The sequence below is a fragment of the Mandrillus leucophaeus genome, unplaced genomic scaffold (genome assembly GCF_000951045.1).
Source record: "Mandrillus leucophaeus isolate KB7577 unplaced genomic scaffold, Mleu.le_1.0 Scaffold7, whole genome shotgun sequence".
Classification (NCBI taxonomy): domain Eukaryota; kingdom Metazoa; phylum Chordata; class Mammalia; order Primates; family Cercopithecidae; genus Mandrillus; species Mandrillus leucophaeus.
In genome coordinates, this window is record NW_012107585.1 from 9,156,678 (window position 1) to 9,160,005 (window position 3,328).

The following is a 3,328-nucleotide window of genomic DNA, read 5'->3' on the forward strand; positions in this document are numbered from 1 at the left end:
CACCTGTAATCCCAGCTACTTGGGAGGTTGAGACAAGAGAATCGCTTGAACCCGGGGTTGAGGAGGTTGCAGTGAGCTGAGATCCTGCCACTTGCACTCCAGCCTGGGTGACAGAGCAAGATTCTGCCTCAGGAAAAAATAAAAATAAAAAGTTTCAGCTCACTCCTGTAATTCCAGCACTTTGGGAGACCAAGGCAGGCGGATCACCTGAGGTCAGGAGATTGAGACTAGCCAGGCCAACATGGTGAAACCCCATCTTAACTAAAAATACAAAAATTAGGTGGGTGTGGTGGCGCGTGACTTAGTCCCAGCTATTCAAGAGGCTGAGGTAGAATTGCTTGAACCCAGGAGGTGGAGGTTGCAGTGAGCCGAGATCGAGCCACTGCACTCAAACCTGGGTGACAGGGCGAGACTCCATCTCAAAGAAAAAAAAAATGTTTCAGCTGGGCACGATGGCTCACTTCTGTAATCCCAGTACTACGGAAGGTCAAGGCAGGCAGATCAGTTGAGCCCAGGGGTTCAAGACCAGCATGGGCAACATAGAAAGCACCCATTTCTACTAAAAATACAAAAATTAGCTAGGGCATAGTGACATGCGCCCATGGTCCCAGCTACTCTGGAGGCTGAGCTGCTGCGGTGGGAGGATCACTGGAGCCCAGAAAGCAGAGGTTTCACCGACCTGTAATGGCACCACTGCTCCAGCCTGGGCGATAGAACAAAACTGTGTCTCAAAAAAAAAAAAAAAAAAAAAACCGAAAGAAAAGAAAAAAATGTTTCCATTTTTTATTCTAATTGAGATATTATTCACTTAGCATAAAATTCACCCTTTAAAAGTATACAACTTAGAGGCCGGGTGCGGTGGCTCACGCCTGTAATCCCAGCACTTTGGGAGACAGAGGTGGTCGGATCACGAGGTCAGGAGATCGAGACCATCCTGGCTAACACGATGAAACCCCATCCCTACTAAAAATACAAAAAAGTTAGCCGGGCGTGGTGGCAGGTGCCTGTAGTCCCAGCTACTCAGTAGGCTGAGGCAGGAGAATCACTTGACCGGGGAGGCGGAGCTTGCAGTGAGCTGAGAGAGCGCCACTGCACTCCAGCCTGGGTGACAGAGCGAGACTCAGTCTCAAAAAATATGTATCTATATACAACTCAGCCAGACACGGTGGCTCACACCTGTAATCCCAACACTTCAGGAGGCCGAGGTGGGCGGATCACAAGGTCAGGAGATCAAGACCATCCTGACCAACATGGTGAAACCCCGTCTCTACTAAAATACCAAAAAAAAAAAAAAAAAAAAAAAGCCGGGCGTGATGGTGCGCGCCTGTAATCCCAGCACTTCGTGAGGCTGAGGTGGGCAGATCTCTTGAGCCCAGGAGTCTGAGACCAGCCCAGGAAACATAACAAGACCACATCTCTACTAAACATTAGCCAAAAGTGGAGGCTAACCTGTAGTCCCAGCTACTCAGGAGGCTGAGGTAGGGGGATCACCTAACTTTGGGGAGGTCGAGGCTGCAGTGAGCCAAGATCAGGACACTGCACTCCAGCCTGGGTGACAGTGAGACTCTGTCCCCTAACCCCCTGAAAAAGTATGTAATTCAGTGATTTTTAGCGTATTCACAGAGTTGTGCAACTCTAATGCACTATCTAACTCTAGAACTTTTTTTTTTTTTTTTTGAGAAGGAGTCTTGCTCTGCTGCCCAGGCTGGAGTGCAGGGGTGCCATCTTGGCTCACTGCAAGCTCTGCCTCCCGGGTTCATGCCATTCTCCCACCTCAGCCTCCTCCCGCCCGCCACCACACTCAGCTAATTTTTTTGTTTTTGTATTTTTTGTGGAGACAGGATTTCACCATGTTAGCCAGGATGGTCTTGATCTCCTGACCTCGTGATCCGCTCGCCTCAGCCTCCCAAAGTGCTGGGATTACAGGTGTGAGCCACCACAAGCGGCCATTATTTCTTATTCAAATTAATACCCAGCAGGGTGCATTGGCTCACACACGTAATCCCAGCACTTTGGGGGGCCAAGGAAGAACATTATCATCACCCTGTTTTATTTTATTTTTTTATTTTTATTTTTATTTTTTTGAGATGGAGTCTTGCTCTTGTTGCCCAGACTGGAGTGCAATGGCACAATCCTGGCTCACTGCAACCTCCACCTCCCAGGTTCAAGCGATTCTCCTGCCTCAGCCTCTCCAGTAGCTGGGATTACAAGCACCCACTACCATGCCTGGCTAATTTTGGTATTTTGGGTAGAGACAGGGTTTCACCATGTTAGCCAGGCTGGTCTCGAACTGCTGACCTCAGGTGATCCGCCCGCCTTGGCCTCCCATCATGCTGGGATTACAGGTGGGAGCCACCACTCCCAGCCCACTCATTTGATATTTATTTGTTTATTTAAAGACAAAGTCTCGCTCTGTCTGTCACCCAGGCTGGAGCGCAGTGGCAGGATCTCAGCTCACTGCAGGCTCCGCTTCCCGGGTTCACGCCATTCTCCTGCCTCAGCCTCCTGAGGTTGCAGTGAGCCAAGATCGTGCCACTGCACTCCAGCCTGGGTGATGGAGCAAGACCCCGTCTCAAAAAAAATAAATTAATTAAATAAAATAAAAAGAAACTTCATACCCAGTAGTAGTCGTCACTTCTCATTCCTCATTCTCTCCAGCTTTAGGCAATGACTAATTTACTTGGATTTCCTATTCAGGACATTTCATGTAAATAGCATGGTACGTTATATGGCCTTTTGTGTCTGGCTTCTTCCACTTGCCATACACAGCGTTTCAGGGTTCATCCATGTTGTAGTAGGTAGCATTCCAGCATTTCCTTCCTCTTCAGGGCTGAATATTGCATGGTATGAATGTACCCCATTTGGTTTATCCATTAATCAGTTGATTGACATTTGAGTTATTTGTACTTTTTGGCTATGGTGGCTATGACGAAGACTGCTGCTGTCCTCATTTGTATACAAGCTTTTGTGAGAACATGTCTTCAGTTCCTTTGGGTTTATACTCAGAAATGGAGCTGGTGGGTCAAATGATAACTCTGTTTCACTTTTTGAGGAACTGCCAAACTGCTTTCCATAGTGACTGCACTGCACCTCTTTTTTTTTTTTTTTTTAAGAGACAGGGTCTCTGTCACCCAGGCCGGAGTGCCACGGCATGATCCTAGCTCCCTGGAACCTTGAACTCTTGGGCTCAAGCAATCCTCCCGCATCAGTCTCTCAAGTAGGTGGGACTATAGGTATAGGCCACCACAACTGGCTAACTTCTGTATTTTTTTTTTCTTATTTCTTTTGAACAAATGCATGACTCTAGAATTTTTTTTTTTTTTTTTTT